We start from the raw sequence: 18734 nt of genomic DNA, 5'->3' as shown, positions 1-18734 counted from the left end.
TCTGTCTCTGCCGTCAAGGATAGTACAATACATGCTCAGCTTCAGAGGTTCCCTTTGACTCAAATATGAGATACACCAGGAAGAGATAACTATGTTTACGAAAAGCACTCACCTTGCAAAGCTTATGAGGGTTCCAGTGGGACTCCTGCTGTTGCACCAGGATGTTTGCTTTCTAACAGTTTCATGAGGTGCCTTTTGCACCTTGAATTGGGAGCACAGGCTAAAGTCCCAAATGCATCTAGTGACCACACAATTCTAGCTTCAGATGCATCACAGACCCAGGAGAATTGCTATTCAGATTGACTGAGAAATTGTTCTTTTGGTTAATGGTTTGTTGTGGTTGTTTTTAAAAGCTGAGCTATCATTAGCAATGGGGGAGAAATTCTATTCAGTTTGCATTTAAAGACAAACCTACTAATTCACATGTCTCAAAACAACATCCTTCGAAACAGGAAATTATCTGAATTTTGCAACGCAGTTCTCCAGCCATATGTACAAAAAATGCATATACTAGGGTATATAGACCCTCCTGAACATGAGTTCTTTCCCAGGAGCTGGTTCTTTGTATCGATTTCATATGTCTTCTGTCCCCACTCACAAGCCTCATTTTCCACCTGCCCATATTTAGGGTTGAAGGATGAGTTTGTACAGTACGTTGTTGTTTTGTTTGTTTGTTTGTTTTGCAAAAGACCAACCTGATCTGATGTTCCTGAAATTGCTTGCAGATTGCAATGCAACCTCCATTTGCATTGCACACCTATCCAAATTCTGTAGTGCTACTCCCATGTATAAAATGTATACAGATAAATGCATGTTCTTAATTTTTAAATTCACATTTTATGGGGGAATGTATTGAGAAGCATTAAAATGTGCATTTGATGTAAAACGTGTATACAAATGTGTATAAAATATGTGTACAAATGCTTCCAACTTAAATGTGGACTTTGTGTGAATTCTTTCTTTTCTTTTCTTTCAAAGAGTCGTTACAAAATAGGATGCGACAGACCTGTGATTCATTGCCTGTAAAACAGAAATGGGAGATAACTCAGTCCATCCCTCTCCATCTTTCAGATTCTTCTTCCTCAATCCAATGTCCACTTTTCAGTTTGCCTTCAGCATCCTTACCCCTGTGGGATCCCTGAATTTCAAATCTATACTGCCTTCTCCAGACCATCACCTTCCCATACTTTTATTGTGGAGCCACTCATAGTGGCCCCTCTGCCCCCCAGGAAGTAAAGACTTAGACAAATAGTCACAAGGACCTTCATAAGACAACAATCTGACATTTTAAAATTGGCCACAGTTTTATCGAGGGCCCAAGCAAAATGGCTTTTAACTTCTGACAGATGGCCTTTATCACACTGTTTTCAGATATGTGAAATCCTTACTTCAGATAAAACTGTCAAATAAGGCAGCGCTTAATTAAACTTATTGTTCTCCCAGAGCATCAACTTTTTGCAGTATCACTTGCTCATTGTCTCTTGCTAGTTACTCCTTTGCATAAACGATAATGTATGGATAAAACCTTGCCGTAGCAGAACACAAGGCAATGTCTCTTTTATAAATTTATTGACAGCATCTAAGTTGCCCTGCTTATTTTGAGTGAAGGTACATCATATAGGGATCTAGCCCCTTTCACGATAATGACCTACTTCAGTGTAAGTAACTTGTGTTCCATTTGCCTTTCTCTTAGCAGTGGCAGCAATATTCTGTGAATTACTGTCTATGAATTTCTGTCACCCAGTCCTTTTACTGAGCCAAGAGATATAAGACTCAGTGTAACTGCCTCTCAGGTAATTGCTTAGGAACATCAAATGTATCCATACATTGAACAGAAATGTGTCAGCTATTAGCAATTGGCAAGGCAGCTACTTTCAAAGTGTCTCTTATTAATGGAAGGCATAATTCAAAGGATTAGTGTGCAAAATGTCTTTAAGATTCAAAAGAATGCATGGTAAAAATGTCTTGAAATTCAGGACAGAAAATATGGAATGATCCCTGATTTCCTCCCAAGAATTTAGCACTTTCCAGTTGTAGTAGGTAGGCATAGGGGAGCTTTTGCAGCTTTTGTTGTTGTTTAGTCGTGTCCGACTCTTCGTGACCCCATTGACCAGGGCACACCAGGCACTTCTGTCTTCCACTGCCTCCCGCAGTTTAGTCAAACTCATGTTGGTAGCTTCGATAACACTATCCAACCATCTCGTCCTCTGTCGTCCCCTTCTCCCTGTGCCCTCAATCTTTCCCAACATCAGGGTCTTTTCCAGGGAGTCTTCGCTTCTCATGAGGTGGCCAAAGTATTGGAGCCTCAGCTTCAGGATCTGTCCTTCCAGTGAGCACTCAGGGCTGATTTCATTAAGAATGTATAGGTTTGATCTTCTTGCAGTCCATGGGACTCTCAAGAGTCTCCTCCAGCACCAGAATTCAAAAGCATCAATTCTTCGGCGATCAGCCTTCTTTATGGTCCAGCTCTCACTTCCATTAGCATGCACCAATTAAGACAATGAACATGCAGCACATGTATTTTATCACTGGTCCTTTCCCATATAATACCTCTATAACCATGAAACTATATCAGGTTGGCATGATGACAAAATGTAGGAGTGACAGCGTGTGAATGCATGCCTCTGAATACAATTTCCTCTACATAAAAAGCAAGATGTTATTTGAAAGTTCCAGTCCAGCATAGCCTTCTCACTGACATGGTAGCTTTTTTTGTACTGAGGCGCTAATTTGGGATGGGCAAACTAATCCATTTCCTGTATGTGTCACTTTTACTTGTGCTCACTCATAGATCCATCCTGTCTCATTTTTTAAAAAAATAATCTTTAAGTTTTAAAAACCCATATGGAAATTCACATTTAAGTACTTAAGATCCCATTTCCCTACCAACCCTTCACATGGTCGTAGACTTGTCTTTTGAAATAGTAAAGGCTAGACCCAGGTTTGTCAGTAGGCCTTTCCCTGAGCAAAGTTGTACAACAGGGAATCACATTCAAACTTGAGGCATGCCATGACCGGAACAGATTACAGAATTCCTGACAGTTCACATTAGGCCTGAGGGTGGAACTGTCACAGGAGATACTCGAGGAATTTGGTCTTTGAGAATTCTGATACTTTCTAGCAGAACTTTCACTCCATGAACAAACATATGTACAGTCATACCTCGTGTTGCATTAGGTTCAGGTTGCGTCTTTTCAGCTTGTAAATGCGGCAAACCCAGAAGTGTATACTTTTGGGTTTCACCATGTGCGTGTGTGTGCACAGTAGTGTTCTGTGCACTTTGTGCATGCTCAGAAACGTTCTGTGTGCTTTGCGCATGTGCAGAAACGCTCTATCACGCTCCATGCTTGCACAGAAGCACCGCTCTAGTTGCACACTTTTTGGGGTGTGAACGGCACCCCAGAACAGATCGTGTCCGCAACTAGAGGTACCACTGTATTGGAACTTTGATCTCACACTTGCAGAATATTCAGGTCCAGTTTTCAGCTCAAACGTTCTATCAAAATGCATTCTAGAATCGTATTTTGAGAGGGAAATGCATCAGAAATTCATATTTTGATAGAAAATACAATTAGAGCTGAATCTGAAGCCTTCTGCCAGCTCTGTTGCACACAATAACTGAGGCACAGAGAGGGGACTGAAAGAATGCTCCACCAACCTGGAGATGGCACGGTGACTGGTTAAAACTGATACTATCATGGGACCAAACGAACCCTGGGCTGGCTCAGCAACAGCAGCACCTCACCACCTCGAAAGGTTCATTCTCCTGTCAGCGGCACATTCGTCAAGGAGGAGGAGGAGGAACACTGTCACCAGAAGAGTGATGCTGTCTTTAATACTCAGGTGGCAAATGGGGAGAAGCCGGCAGAGGCTGGAGGAGCTAGGCAGCTTCCTATTCAAGTCACCACAACCCCACCCCTGCCATCTTAGCATGAAGGGAGGCTGGATTCCTCAGCCAGATATGCACATTGCAAAAGAAAGTATATTTAGAAATTTGAATTTAAATACCTAGTTCAATCCAAATGTTTGTGTGCATTTCATTTTTTAAAATAATATTAATAATAATGCTGTTCCTTCCTTAGTCTGTGCTGTGGCCATAGTCAGTAAATGAGCTGGGGTAACTTGCTACCTCCAGGTAATGTATGTATATGTATCTGTTTCTGTATTAATAAAGATGTTTTGTGTTTACTATAACTGAGCAGCTGTCAGCAACAGGAAAGGTTTGCAGAGCTTTTCAGCGCATGTTATACAGATTCACGAGTCACATGTATAGCCTCATTTTAACCCTCTGTTCTAAAGAAGATATGCACTTATTATTCGGGTCACTACTATTCTAAAAAGCTGAATCTGAAAAGTTTAATGTTCCACCAGATGGCAGTAAGTCTCCACCTACCCCAGCAGAGATAAGTGACAGTTTGGATATATCTTCCAGGAGGATTCTGTTTGCAAAACTGTGCAGGTTCACGACTAAACTTCTATGTTGCAACTGGTTTTTAAGTGAGGAACAAGAAGCCACTACATAAAAGAGGATTTTCCTACATAGAGGCAACCTGTGCAGCAAGAAATATATATCCTGTTCTTCAGTGTATTGTGTATATTTGTTTTGTTACATTTTGAAAAGTGGATGACGTACAGATTTACACAGGATTATGAAAGTGCTCCTCTAAATAGTCAGCATTATATTGTTCATACAAAGAAGGAATCAAAGGCTACTAAGTTATCCTGTGTCTGCATCATGCAATATGAATATGTCTCAGATGCACTGAGGAAAGTGTCTGGGAGCGCAGTGTCTTGTCACTATTCCATTAACATTTTGAAGAAGGGTCAATGAAGAGTGTGTGTGCTTTGATGCAGTGACTAAAAATAGACAGTTGTTTGGTGTTTTTTAAGGCGAAAGAGGTTGCCGACACAACACCCCAGTCTACAAACTTTCCTCAAGCTAATATGATGCATATAAAGCAAACAACCACATCATGAACTGTAGAATTGAAGAGTTGTCATCTGGTACAATGAGAGCAATAGATAGCCCTGTCTACTAAGTGACATAGTCTGAGTGGTACAAGGATTGATTTGCTTTACCTTTTCAACTGAGGCTCCAATATAGGCTTCCTCAACCTCGGCCCTCCAGATGTTTTTGGCCTACAACTCCCATGATCCCTAGCTAGCAGGACCAGTGGTCAAAACACCTGGAGGGCCGAGGTTGAGGAAGAATGCTCCAGTACTTTGGCCACCTCATGAGAAGAGAAGACTCCCTGGAAAAGACCCTGATGTTGGGAATGATTGAGGGCACAAGGAGAAGGGGATGACAGAGGACAAGATGGTTAGACAGTGTTCTCAAAGCTATGAACATGAGTTTGACCAAACTGTGGGAGGCAGTGGAAGACAGGAGTGCCTGGCGTGCTCTTGTCCATGGGGTCATGAAGAGTTGGACACGACTAAACAACTAAACAACAACAACACCTTTTCAACAATTAGTTAAGTTACAGGCTTCAATTCAGTGATCATTAAACTACAGTGGTACCTCAGGTTACAGATGCTTCAGGTTACAGACTCCGCTAACCCAGAAATAGTACCTCGGGTTAATAACTTTGCTTCAGGATGAGAACAGAAATCATGCGGTGGTGTCACAGCGGGAGCGGGAGGCCCCATTAGCTAAAGTGGTACCTCAGGTTAAGAACAGTTTCAGGTTAAGAACAGACCTCCGGAACGAAATAAGTTCTTAACCCGAGGTACCACTGTATTCCAAAGCAATCTAGAAAAACAGATTTATGTGGAAAGGGGTGTTAAATGAACATATTATGCCTGTGTCTTCAACTCACCTTAATCCAGTGCTGAAAACTTTTTTGAATTTTTATGACAGGGTGGTTAACCCTGTCATGGGCCATATCTGGCCTGTCAAGCCAGCCCCTACAGCTGTATCTCCTGATCTGATTGAGAGATAAAGCACTCTGCCTGATCTTTAGAAAATGATCTCTAAAAAAAGGTGCTTTATATCCTAATCTCTGGAGATAAAACCCCTCTGCCTGCCCTTTAGACAGCCTTGCGAAAGGGCAGGCATCTTTTGAGATCCTGTCTAATAAGCAGGCAAATAGACCTCTTACCTCTAATGTTACTTGCTTAGATTAGACATTGGAGATATACAATCCTGGCCTGCTCTTTCAGAGCAGCTTCCCCTACCCCCCCACCCCCCACCCCCACTCAGCACTGGTGAGGTAGCATGGGGAAATGCTTTTAAAAAAACAGACAGAGGGCTGATTTCTCATATCAGACAGAGATAAATTAGCTGTCTGGGTGCTCTTTTGATATCATCTCTGATCACAGTGCTAAGAATCACACTGCTGAGATCATATATAAAGCTGCCTGTCTGCTTTTTTTAAGGGCAGTGTTTCCCTACCACTGCAGCACTGGAGTAGGAGTGGAAGAATCACTGTATTTTGCTTTGTACAGATCCTTCTGTGGAGAGTAAACTGCAGTGTTTCCAGCCCTCCCCACCACAGTTCTGGGGTCGGGAAAACTGCATGCATTCAGAGAAAGCTCTATTTTTGGATTTTGTTCATATGACTCATTAAATACAGTTGTAGCTTTCATCAAGAATGCCTTGCGAGTTGAACATTTTGGCTCCCGGACGTCGCAAACCTGGAAGTGAGTGTTCTGGTTTGCAGACATTCTTTGGAACCCGAAGGCCCGGTGGGGCTTCCATGGCTTCTGATTGGCTGCAGAAGCTTCCTGCAGCCAATCAGAAGCCACGCCTTGGTTTCCAAATCTTTTGGAAGCCAAACGGACTTCCGGAACAGATTCTGTTTGACTTCAGAGGCACCACTGTATAAGTCCCCCCCCCCTTTTTTTAAAGAGGAGACTTAGATGAAAACAATGGAAAGAAAGTGCAGGAGAAAGCATTGGGACTGATGGGGCAGAGTCAATGAATTCTAGTTTTGTCCCCATCTGCCTCTCTGCTGTGTTGTACAAGCGCGGTACTGAAAAGAAGGAGGAGAAAGCTGATAGAAAGGGCCACCCAAGGGACTGGTTGTAAGTAGGAACGCAGGCAGGGAAGCGGGCATTGACCCATCCACCCAATGTACCAATCTCCACTGGTAGGAAGATTGAGGAGTAAGGCAATTTCTTCCCTATTCCACCAAAAGCAATCAATTAATAGAAGATTCTGTGATTCAAAAGGTGTCTGGGAGCATAACTGCCATCTAATAATTATTTTAGTAGAAGCATTTTGTTGCTTAAACAAGGCAACAAAACGGCCTTCTCTCTCCTCCCCCCCAGTTAAATAAATAAAAATAAAACCCATTTTTGTTCCTTTTCCATATTCCCTCCCCCCAAAACAGATTTGAAACTATTTCCTCTTCTAACAGTCTTATCTAGTTTCTCAGAGGGAGTCTAATTTCCTAGTCCAATATCTGTTTTCACTTATTTGTAGTACTATAGGAAAGACTTTTCCACTGATGTATTATTTTATTGCTGAGGGTATAACTATAGTATCTGCCAAGCTGCCAGATTTGACTTTCAGAAGCCCACACAAGTTATTTGCTAATTAACACCATGTGGCCACATATGGAATGTCTCAAAATAAACTTTATTTGTGCAATAATTATTTAAGTGGATTTTATAGCATTCCTGATTGAAACATCTGTGCATCATTTTACCTTTGGAACACGCCATCTTTTGTTCAGATCCGACTAACTTATGGTTTTTTTGTATGTAATTGCCCTCTAATGTTCATCAAATATTAGAGGGGGTCAACTTTGCCAGTGGTAAGAAACAAAATAGTTCCCTATCCGCCCAGCCCCAAGTAAATGTTGATGCTTATTGCTCTGGTCTCAAGAAGACTTATTCAATAAAAACGACATATTGCAGCACCCCTGTCAGGGTATTATTTCTCTATGAGAACACTGAGCTTTTATTGATATAGACATGAAATATATTTCATCCTGCCCCTATAAAGGCTGGCATACTCATGTACCTATTATCTTGGAATATCCTCATGGTGTTACATTTCACTCTGTCTATTTTATGGGAAAGTAATGTGTGTTTATTTGCTCAACGAAAGCTTAGCATTCCTAATTACCAACATCTTATAAGCCATTTACATTTATTTTGGGGTTGTACCCCCTCTCTAGTTCTACAGTACTGTTATCAAGCTGTACAGAACCTTTATTTGAATGTACCTAAAAGTATGATATTGGGACGCGGGTGGCGCTGTGGGTTAAACCGCAGAACCTAGGGCTTGCTGTTCAGAAGGTTGGCGGTTCGAATCCCCGCGATGGGGTGAGCTCCCGTTGCTCGGTCCCTGTTCCTGCCAACCTAGCAGTTTGAAAGCACGTCAAAGTGCAAGTAGATAAATAGGTACCACTCCGGCGGGAAGGTAAACGTCGTTTCCGTGCGCTACTCTGGTTCACCAGAAGCGGCTTAGTCATGCTGGTCACATTACCTGGAAGGTGTACACCGGCTCCCTCGGCCAGTAAAGCGAGATGAGCGCCGCAACCCCAGAGTCTGCCACAATTGGACCTAATGGTCAGGGGTCCCTTTACCTTTTAAAAGTATGATGAACAAAGGTTGCAAAGAGTATAATTCCCCCAGTGTTCTGCCTCTCCTCCTGTTGGTTTTAAATGTACCAGAACAAAATCGTTCTTACTTTCAACATGTTTTATGCACTTCTCAAGATAAACTGCTCCTGCAGCCAGCACAAACCTGGGAGTGATATTTGTGGTTAGGTGAGGCAGAGGAGGCAGGGCATGCATCTGCATGCTCAGGTCAGAATGGAGTGTGGCATTTAAGTCCATACCATAGGAGCCAACTAGGGGCCAAGGTCCCTTTGGCCTCCCCAATAAAATATTTCAGGGGGTGCCCCCCCCCCCAGTTGATGGGCATTGCCATTCAAATGGTGTGTGTGCACTGTGTCTTGTGATTGATTATGCATAGCTTGCCTGGGCCCCCTCAATATTTTATTCAAGTTGGCCCCCCAATCATACTTTTGGCTAATTAAACCATCTATGGCCTTATAAACTTGGGGGTTATTATTTTTGTTTGTTACTGTGGTATGCATTTTTGTGGTTTTTAAATTGTAAATGTCCCTGTGATCCCTGAATGAAAGGCAGTGGAAATAATAATAATAATAATAATAATAATAATAATAATAACCTATTTTCTTAGAGCATGTTGGTAATAACAGATTTATACATATGTTATACCACTTCCAGTCATGCAGTAAATAAAAAATTGAGCTCTTAATATAAGACAATAGGTAGCATTTATTTATTTATTTATTTAAAAGCTTTCAGAGCTTTTTTGTTATATTTGGACATCCTGGAAAAAATGTTTTGGACGTGGATAAATGGCGAAGAAATAGTGTAATTATTTTGTACATGTTTTTTAAGTTTAGAGAGGGAATGCTATTTTGGTTTTAATGCACGCTTTGTTCTTAATGCTTTTGTTCTTTTGCAAAGCAGATGGCAAGCAAAGAGAGCAAATGTTTAAGTAAGGAATAACTTGTTCTCTTAATGCAGGAAGTTGGACTAGATGGTTTATTGTTACTATTAAGCTAGAGCCCTTTAAGCTTCTCCATTTTCTAAAGCTTACTAAAATTAGGAATCCTAAACTGGGATGAGGGAAGAGGACCATATGGAAGGCACCCATACTGTGGGTTGTATTCAACACAGTCATCATGTTAGTGAAAATACTTCCCAACTTATGCTTCTCTCTCCCTACAAGCCCCCATCTGCACTAGAAGGTTGGAGAATACCCCATTGTATATGTGGAGATCCTTGTGTTAATGGGGCAACTTTGTTGATTTCAGCCCTGTGTAGTCTTTCATTTCCAAAAGGTTGACTGTAGTTTGGGCTAGAGCTGCAGTGTGGGCTCTTCCTCATGTAACCCAGGACTTCTCACTTTATCCCAGTAGTGGGTCGAAGGCTAATGTAAGGAGGAGAATGACCGCTCTCCACATCGAATGGAGGGCACCCTTTGTGTGCCCCTGATCCTACGTGACTCCCAGCAGAGCACTCCTGGACCACCTCCCCAAGTTGCAAACCTTGAGGTTCCCACCATTTATACAGAAGTAGTATACAACCACTGCCCTACCATGTTTAAGCTTTGGGATGTGATAGGTTATTAGTTCAGAGAAGATTTATTGGATGAACCAATTGCGACTGGGGAGGCGTAGCCAGGGGAGCAGACCAAGTAATGGTTGGGTCCACTATTTAAGCATAAAAGGGGGTGGAACCCACATGGGAGCTCTCAGTCGGCTCCAGAGCTTCCCCCACCCTACCCTCCCTTTGTTTAGGCCTTTTATGCAGGTTAACTTATTCTTTACAGATATGCAGGTGCTGCTACTGTCTTATGATGGTTGTTGTTGAAGGACCGGGAAGGAATTTCCCTGCATTGGCAGGTTTTATCTTCCCCGTAGCAAAATGTCACAACTTTGGTGGTTAGAATCCTTTAGTCTATCCACCCCCGCAGCGATGATCCCAGGGGATGTGTTGAGGGGAGTCACTGGCCATACGCTGAAAGATTGTCAGTGCACTCCCCTGTGTTGCTGTGAAATGGGGGGGGGGGGGGAAGGTTCTCTGCTTAAACATACGTCTTCCAGAGCCAGCCCAATCCCCAGACAGATTGGTTAACCATGATGTGCCCCAGATACCCAGCTGGTTACTGGGAGGGATAAATGCCCAATGCCTAAGCCAAGGTCTTCCTACATCTGAAAGTTTAATAAAGTTGTGGCCAATTTTTCATCCCATAACACGTTGTCATGAGTCATTATTCGCAGTGGATGTAGCCTACCTTGATTTCAGCAAGGCATTTGACAAGGTGCCCCATGATATTCTTGTAAAGAAGCTGGTAAAATGCGGTCTTGACTATGCTACCACTCAGTGGATTTGTAACTGGCTGACTGACCAAACCCAAAGGGTGCTCATCAATGGTTCCTCTTCATCCTGGAGAAGAGTGACTAGTGGGGTGCCACAGGGTTCTGTCTTGGGCCCGGTCTTATTCAACATCTTCATCAACGACTTGGATGATGGACTCAAGGGCATCCTGATCAAATTTGCAGATGACACCAAACTTGGAGGGGTGGCTAACACCCCAGAGGACAGGATCACACTTCAAAACGAGCTTGACAGATTAGAGAACTGGGCCAAAACAAACAAGATGAATTTTAACAGGGAGAAATGTAAAGTATTGCACTTGGGTAAAAAAAATGAGAGGCACAAATACAAGATGGGTGACACCTGGCTTGAGAGCAGTACATGTGAAAAGGATCTAGGAGTCTTGGTTGACCACAAACTTGACATGAGCCAACAGTGTGACGCGGCAGCTAAAAGAGCCAATGCAATTCTGGGCTGCATCAATAGGAGTATAGCATCTAGATCAAGGGAAGTAATAGTGCCACTGTATTCTGCTCTGGTCGGACCTCACCTGGAGTACTGTATCCAGTTCTGGGCACCACAGTTCAAGAAGGACACTGACAAACTGGAACGTGTCCAGAGGAGGGCAACCAAAATGGTCAAAGGCCTGGAAACAATGCCCTATGAGGAACGGCTAAGGGAGCTGGCCATGTTTAGCCTGGAGAAGAGGAGGTTAAGGAGTGATATGATAGCCATGTTCAAATATATAAAAGGATGTCACATAGAGGAGGGAGAAAGGTTGTTTTCTGCTGCTCCAGAGAAGCGGACACGGAGCAATGGATCCAAACTACAAGAAAGAAGATTCCACCTAAACATTAGGAAGAACTTCCTGACAGTAAGAGCTGTTCGACAGTGGAATTTTCTGCCAAGGAGTGTGGTGGAGTCTCCTTCTTTGGAGGTCTTTAAGCAGAGCCTTGACAACCATATGTCAGGAGTGCTCTGATGGTGTTTCCTGCTTGGCAGGGGGTTGGACTCGATGGCCCTTGTGGTCTCTTTCAACTCTTTGATTCTATGATTATTCCACCTGGGTGTTGCCTGGGGTTGGGGGGGTCTCTGCCTGGGCACGCAATATAGATGCTGAAAATGTCTGTGCCTTAGTGAGAAAAGCCATGGGCCTGAGGCAACTGAAACATTAAGGATTTGGAATTCAGTCTTTTGCTGTTGTTGAACAGTTCACAATGTGGGGAACCTCATAAAGCTCACTTTCAAGGTTTGAGGATAAACAGAGAAGGAAGAATTGCAAGAATCTTGCTTGTCCTCTTTTGCTGCTTCTTTATCAAACAGCTCTGAAGTTAATGAATGTGATGGTAGTGAAGTACATGGGAGTGTTTATAGTCTTAATGGTTTTGCCATTCCTACTAAAGTTTATTTTGCATTTTATTTTTATTTTTAAATCCATCACTGGGCAACAAGTAGGGTAATATTTTGGCATTTGGCTTGCGGTACCAGACTGTGCTAGCTAGCTTCTTCATTGTTATCTACTTTTTCTTATATTTTTTCTGTATTACTCTGGAAAATCCATTTTGTGGTGTGAGTGTTTTGTACTGGTATATAAAGTAATGCATCTTATTTTATCTGACATCTAAATAGTTGGATCACATTTCAGAATGAATGTTGTCTCTTGCATAATGGTGAAGGTCTAATGAAAGATTCTGAAGCTCAAATGAGATGCTTGCATATCCCTGGCATTCCATGTCTGAAGAATCCACAATTTTTTAGGTGGCAATTGAGCTATAATTCACATTGTCAACAGACTACCATTTAGATGTCTTGGATATCAGGGAGCAAGATGTGCAAATGGGCACCAGGGACACCAGTTGTCAGTAATGTATACATACTGTCAGCTCACTGCTTTTGATATAAAAATTAACAATATTCTTTTTCAAAAATGTCCAAAGCTATTTGCAAAACGGATATATGTGATATGACTAGGAAGAAAGTTGGTTCAGTGGCTAAATGGTTCTATACCCCTTAGGTTTATTTAAGAGAACTGCAACAGTAAAGTATATACAGGCAACTCTCAACTTACATGGGGATTATGTTATGGGGATAGCGTGAAAAACCAAAATTGTGTATAGTCAAAATGCATTGGGTTTAATGGTAGGTGGGGTTGCCAAATTCTTTTTCTCCAGACTCCTTTTTTGCCAAGTACATAAAGCTGAATGTGCACAAATTAAACATATGTAAGTTGCAAGTTGCCTCTGTGTGTGGGTGTAAATGCGCGCGCACACACACAAATGCATTGCACATGTTATAGCCTCTATCTATCAAATAATTAGGGGTGCGGGTGGCGCTGTGGGTTAAACCACAGAGCCTAAGACTTGCCGGTCAGAAGGTTGGCGGTTTGAATCCCCGTGACGGAGTGAGCTCCGGTTGCTCGTTCCCTGCTCCTGCCAACCTAGCAGTTCGAAAGCACGCCAAAGTGCAAGTAGATAAATAGGTAAGATGTTAACTTAAAGACATACCTATATTCTAAACAAAATGCTTGTTTAACCTGGAGGTAGGCTGTATGAATTGTGTATTGATTTGTAATGATTTGTTGGGTCTCTGGACCATAATAAAGATTGATTGATTGATAAATAGGTACTGCTCCAGCGGGAAGGTAAACGGTGTTTCCGTGCGCTGTTCTGGTTCGCCAGAAGCGGCTTAGTCATGCTGGCCACATGACCCGGAAGCTGTACATCGGCTCCCTTGGCCAATAAAGCGAGATGAGCGCCGCAACCCCAGAGTCAGTCACGACTGGACCTAATGGTTAGGGGTCCTTTTACCTTTACCTATCAAATAATAATGCCCCAGTTTCCCCATCAATGTTTCTTTTTTGGGGGGGGGGGTAAACGACTTGATCACAGAATTTAAAAGGTCCATTTACACCATTGCTTTGCTCATGGCAGCTACTCCCCACACACTCGATGGTTGCTCCCTGCCCATGGCAACAATAGGGTAGCAAAGTGCTCTTACTATACTCATCACCCTAGACATGCAAAAAGTAGGCATTCAGCTCATGAACAAGTACACAAGTGACAGAGGCGGACCTAGAACAGTGTGACCAGTGTGACCGCACAGGACACCAAGTCAAAGGGGGCGCCACTGAGGAGAGGAGAGGAGGGGAGCAGGGAGCAGCTGAACTCACTTTTTCTCAGCCCTAAAGTAGCAAACCTGCTCCTTATTTGTCCTTGCACATGGTGCCATATTGCCCAAGTCTGCCCCTGCAAGTGAGTCTATCTGCTTGGTTCAGGAAACTACTATCACGCTATGTTAATGTGGTATGGACTTTAGGCGTGTTATTCTACATCTCGATTTATTTGTAACATGGTCCTTAGAATAAGGCTGGGTACACATTCCTGGCTTAAAATGTAGAGAGGTCATTTCCTCTTGCTGAGTTTCAAGGAGTATTTGAATGTACACATGGGTAAGATTGCATATGTTTCCATATGCAATCTTCTGTACCAGTGGGTGCATAAGGAGTGTGGTGGATGTCTTCACACGGATAACATTTTTCAAATCAGATTGAGGCTGGTTTGGTGATGCAGTATTTATCAATAAGCTGCAAAACAAGTGTGGATTGTCATGGGAGTTCACTGGATGCAAAGTAAACAGGAATGTGTACACAGCTGAAGTAGCACATATCTGGCTTAATTTATACTAAAGTCTGTTCACATCTTATACAAATGTGTGGAATGTACTGATTTTGGATAGATGTGGAAATTGTTAAGTAATGCCTCAAGAACAGGCATAGGCAAACTCGGCCCTCCAGATGTTTTGGGACTACAATTCCCATCATCCCTGACCACTAGTCCTGTTAGCTAGGGATGATGGGAGTTGTAGTCCCAAAACAGCTGGAGGGCCGAGTTTGCCTATGCCTGCTCTAGAAGCTAAGGCCATATGGTAAATGACTAGGTGCAGATTAGCTTGTGGGCTGCAAGAATATATACCATTAAGAATAAACCATTAAGGTGATTTACCAGGCTGATTAACACCATGCCTACGTAAGTACATAGGGCACTGGAAATAACTCCTGAGTATTTGCTAAGATAGAAATATAGGTATGGATGAGAAGCTTAATATTTTGGCATTAGAAAATACAGGTTGCAGAATTATTTTTAGTAGAGGAGTTTGGTCATAGATGTGTATGGCACTAATTATATGAATATAACTTAGTTATTTTAATTGGGGGAAAGTGCTATGAATCATGTAATGTAATAAATGCATATGACCTTCATCTTCTACAAACTGCACAATTTTGTATCACAGCTTCAGCATAAACTCTAGTCTGTGATGGTGTTTGATATAAAAGTTCTTCTATTCATATGCATTGTTAGGTTGTTGTAAATGTTAAAATGTTAACTGTATGTTTCTGAACTTTTTAACAGGGAAATTTTGAGGAGTCTTACATTTCTAATCCTCCAGTCATCGATCCATTTTGGCGTTGAAAATTGGTGAGTTTATGTATTTAATTATTCAAAGCACTTTCCAAATCAGTTAATTAGGTTGCTTAAGAGATTGACATTGTGATAAAATACTCCCTATCTTCCTTTTGGGAGAGTTAAGTCCCCAAAAAGTTTCTTGCATTTGGGTGACAAAGTTTGAAAAACACTGTTACATAAGATTTCCTTGTGCTTTGCTGAAATCTCACTTTTGTTCAGAGAGAGGAACTAAGTTCAATCTTAGCTCTCTAATTGGGTGGCACCTTTTCCTTTTATCAACAGTAAAGAAGACTCTTTTTAACCTGCCTGCCCCTGAGAGCAGTTAGATTGTCAGGCACTAGGGAGAGGTCCTTTTCCACGGTGGCCCTATGCCTTCTTTTTACCATCTTGGGTCTCTGAGGAACCATCATTACAGGCCTTAAGACCAACTTATTTCCTTTGCTCCCCCCCCACCCCCCAAATTTTATTTTATTGGACTACAAATGACTTTTAACTGCACTTTTTAAGGTGAAAATTCTTACACGCAGTGCTTTTGTCCTTAAAAAAATGTTTAGGGGTACTCTCATTTTCCTACGCATATTGAAATACTGCCCCTCAATGTGGCCAAACTTAGATTCACAAAATATTTAGGGCAGGGGTAGGCAACCTAAGGTCTGGGGGCCGGATGCGGCCCAATCGGCTTCTCAATCCGGCCCACGGACAGTCCGGGAATCAGCGTGTTTTTACATGAGTAGAATGTGTCCTTTTATTTAAATGCATCTCAGGGTTATTCGTGGGGCATAGGAATTCGTTCATTTTCCCCGAAAAATATAGTCCCCCCCCCCCACATGGTCTGAGGGATGGTGGACCGGCCCATGGCTGAAAAAGGTTGCTGACCCCTGGTTTAGGGGGTATCTGTACCCCTGCGTCCCCCCAGGGGAAAAAAGCACTATTTAATATGAAACAAAATTATTAGCCTAAAGCTCTGACTTTGGAAGGGACCACGATGGTCAACTAGCCCAATCACCTGCAATACAGGAATCTTGCCAACTGAGCCATTTAGTATTTCTTGCTGTACGGTTTCGCTGAAAGAATATTAAAGTAGTTTTCTCTGAAGGATCACCATGTATAAGAATAGATATTGCAAAGCTCCTGCTTATAATTATTTTAACCTTTGGAGAATCATTTAATTACTTCAGTCAATATAGCTGGCTAGTGAAATGTTCTTTCTTACCTACCTATAATTGGAAGCTGAAAATGATAGTATTTTCTGGTCGCCTACGAAACAGCAGCATAATTTTCATTTTAATAAAAAAAGAAAACACTGCGATTCAGTGTTCCCTAGTGTCATTTCCTTATTTACCCATTAACAAAATGACATTGCCTTTTATTAGTGAAACCAAACTGTTGCAACCAAATTGTAGATGGAAGTTCATGGCAAACTTCTCTTAAATCCAAGTATTTAACTAGAATGGATCAGGTTGCTTCCATATTAAAGATATCATAAGAAGATAGAGAAGAGCCTGAGGGAACAGGCCAAACCAGATTATTTTCAACTCCTTTCAGATATTGCTCAAATTTCAGGTGTTGATGGTGGGACAAGCAGGAGTGGTGCTGACTTGACTTTCACACCCTTATTATCGTCAGAATTTGGCTGACCAAACTGAGGACCTGTTAAAGCTTTGTAACACTAAGGAGCATTTTGGCTTACCTGATAATAATAATAATTAATAATAATAATAATTTATTATTTATACCCCACCCATCTGGCTGGGTTTCCCCAGCCACTCTGGGAGGCTTCCAACAAAGTATTAAAATACAGTGGTCTGTTAAACATTAAAAGCTTCCCTAAACAACTCCCCCCTCCCTTCCCACAATATTTGGGCTTTCCCCCCTAACCCTCCAGAGCAAATAGGTTGGGGATAAGGATGGGGGGAAGTCGTATTCTGTTAGCTTCTGCTAGTGCAACAGGTTCGTTGCATGTGGCACATTGCTCTGAGTATGACGCTGTCACTGTTTTTATTTTTATTTTTTATGAGCTTCCGATTTCCATTCTGTTGTATTCTGCAGCAAAGGTGGATAAACACTCTGGCAAACCCACCTGTCTGCTTTGTTTCTGTTGGAGGAAGAGGCAAGTTTATGACTGCCTTATTCTGTTCATCTTGCCCAAATTTGTCTGTGGCTTTCCAGGGTCTCAGGCAGAAGTCTTCCCCATCACCTTTTACGTGATCCTTTGACTATAGAAATAGAATCATATGCCCTCCTAATTAATTTAGTTGCCCCATTTATTCCACTTCCCATTAAGATTCCCACTCCCTTCTCCTTGCACGCGAAGGACAGATCTGTGTCAATGGAATATTTTTTCACTTTCAGACTCAGAAGAATCTGCTACTAGAGTATCTTTTCAGTAGAGATGTTATCAGTCATTAGGAAAGGAGCATTTTTGTTGTGTTACCTTCATTGTGGAGTTCCTTCTCTAGGGATACCTATCAAACCAGCAGCACTGCAATCTTTAGAAATTTATTACAAACTTTTTTTAATCAGTTGGGTTTTGAGAATTTCTGATTTTATACAGTTGATACTGTATACACTGTAGTATATTGATTAGATGTATTGATTATTTTAATTATTGTTCCATGTCCATAATAAGGCAGATTCCTTTGTTCTAGATATAATCTAAAACATTTAAAATATAAGTATTAAGCATTAATTAATATAGGACAGCAGGAAGAAAGCAGTGTAGCTTTTCTTTTTTTCTAATAGAGGTATTTTTAAAAACAAAACAAAACAAATACCAATAAACCTAATTGCAAGCAAGTAATTTTATGCTTCCTCTACTCTTATGGTATTGAATTATGTGACATGAAAAACAATTAATGGCAATGGCAAATCAACTGAGTTTCCTATTTTAAATTGTGTTAATTGGCTTCCTATCAGCGAATATAGGACACGTATCAGCACTAGATTTTTTTGTTCTATTTACATAATAAATCAAATTAATGAGTAGAGCCTCATCAATGGAACCCCTTCTTTCCCCCTTCTCTCCCTCAACACCCTCTGCCTCCTTTAGTTGGGTTGGGGCATCCAAAAGAACCCCCAGAACTGTGTGTAGCAGGAGGAGAGGGGCGTTGTTCCGACTGGGGAGCCAAAACGCTTGCCCTAGTGTGATGTTGAATTCCTGTCAATATTTTTCACTGGGTTGCATCTGATGGTGGTTTTGCAAGGCAGGGCCTCTTATTTTTGCCAGTCTCTCCTATGCATTCCCCCATGAGTGTTGGGGAACCTTTTTGAACTCTATAGGATATGGCATAGAGGGCTGCAATTTGCATGGGAGGATAGGTGGAAATGGGGATGCCTGTACTTGTTCTAGCAAAAGTATTTTTGCTAGTGCAAAGCCACCCTTGTGTATAACACACTGCAAATA

The 18734-nt window shown here is 41.8% G+C and overlaps 1 long non-coding RNA gene across 3 annotated transcripts in view; it reads left to right on the top strand.

The window, feature by feature from the left end:
* The window catches only part of LOC308466799, a 312020-nt gene that overhangs the window by 262640 nt on the left and 30646 nt on the right, over window positions 1–18734 (top strand). For all 3 annotated transcript variants that reach the window (XR_013980952.1, XR_013980953.1, XR_013980954.1), the window contains one exon: window positions 15278–15343. This is a non-coding gene — a long non-coding RNA (uncharacterized lncRNA). The remainder of the gene's footprint in view (window positions 1–15277; window positions 15344–18734) is intronic.

Source organism: Podarcis pityusensis (genome assembly GCF_964106645.2).
Source record: "Podarcis pityusensis genome assembly, chromosome: 17".
Taxonomy (NCBI): domain Eukaryota; kingdom Metazoa; phylum Chordata; class Lepidosauria; order Squamata; family Lacertidae; genus Podarcis; species Podarcis pityusensis.
This window is presented reverse-complemented; position numbering and strand designations above follow the sequence as displayed.